Source organism: Trichosurus vulpecula, chromosome 7 (assembly GCF_011100635.1).
Source record: "Trichosurus vulpecula isolate mTriVul1 chromosome 7, mTriVul1.pri, whole genome shotgun sequence".
Taxonomy (NCBI): domain Eukaryota; kingdom Metazoa; phylum Chordata; class Mammalia; order Diprotodontia; family Phalangeridae; genus Trichosurus; species Trichosurus vulpecula.
The window spans coordinates 178048849-178050387 of NC_050579.1; positions in this window are offsets into that span (position 1 = coordinate 178048849).

Consider the following 1539-nt stretch of genomic DNA (forward strand, 5'->3'; position numbering starts at 1 on the left):
GTTCTCCTTGATAATTTCTTGAAAGATGATATCTAGGCTCTTTTTTTGATTATGGCTTTCAGGTAGTTCAATAATTTTTAAATTATCTCTCCGTGATCTATTTTCCAGGTCAGTAGTTTTTCCAATGAGATAGTTCACATTGTCCTCCACTTTTTCATTCATTTGTTTCTGTTTTTAACATCTCAATTTCTAGTAAAGTCACCTGCTTCCACTTGCACCAATCTCATTTTTAAGGTAGTATTTTCTTCAGTGGTCTTTTGGGCCTCCTTTTCCATTTGGCTAATTCTGCCTTTCAAGGCATTCTTCTCCTTATCAATTTTTGGAGCTCTTTTGCCATTTGAGTTAGTCCATTTTTAAGGTGTTGTTTTCTTCAGGATTTTTTGGGTCACCTTTAGCAAGTCATTGACTTGTTTTTCATGGTTTTCTCATATCAGTCACATTTCTCTTCCCAATTTTTCCTCTACTTCTCTAACTTGCTTTTCCAAATCTTCTTTGAGCTCTTCCATGGCTAGAGGCCAGTTCATATTTCTTTTGGAGGCTTTTGATATAGGCTCTTTGACTTTTTTGACTTCTTCTTGCCATATGTTTTGGTCTTCTTTGTCACCAAAGAAAGATTTCAAAGTCTGAGTCTGAATCTGAGTCTGTTTTCACTGCTAGGCCATGTTCCCAGCCAACTACTTGACCCTTGAGTTTTTCGATGGGGCATGACTGCTTGTAGAGTAGAGAGTACTTTTTTCCAAGCTTGAGGGGATGCACTGTTGTTTTCAGAGCTATTTGTATCCAGCAAGCTCTGCCACACCAGTGCTCCTCCTACCCCAATAACCACCAACCCAGACTGTGACTCAGACTATCCAGGCTGTCCTGGGCTGGAGCCCTGCTTCCCTCTGCTATTTCATGGGTTCTTCAGTTCTACAATTTGTTCAGAGCCATTTTTTATCAGTGTTTGGAGGGTCCTGGGGGAGAGTACTAGGCAAGTCCCTTATTTCCAGCCACCATCTTGCCCTATTTCTTTATATAACTGTTTATTAGGAAGAATTTTTAAAAAAAATGTTAAACAGAATAAAAGAAATAATCCAAAAAGAAAACAAGGATGAAAAATATTTTTGAGCAAGAGGGGAATATAAACCAATATCAAGAGTTTAACCCATGAAATCCAATGATGTAAAGGAAAAGAGGAAAGAAACTAAAAACTACTCATACTTTGACATTGAACAAATTTAGACCCTTTACTGAATAGTGAGGATACATAATTTTAACAGGTATGAGGAAACTTGGAACCTAAGAATCCTGGAAGAAAATGCATCATGGTTGTTAGTGATTTCTGGTAAGGCACATGGAGGGAACCATATAGAGACTTGATGTGGTCAGTTGGGAAATATGCTGTGCTGGGAACATCTATCAGGGACATAATGGAAAACTCAAAAAATCAATTCAGTTAAACAAACTATATAAAGAAAGCTCCTATTCTAGATGCCAAAGTCTATTCTGTCAAATACTGTATATTTCTGATAATTCAGTTAGGTTGAAAAAATCAGAAAG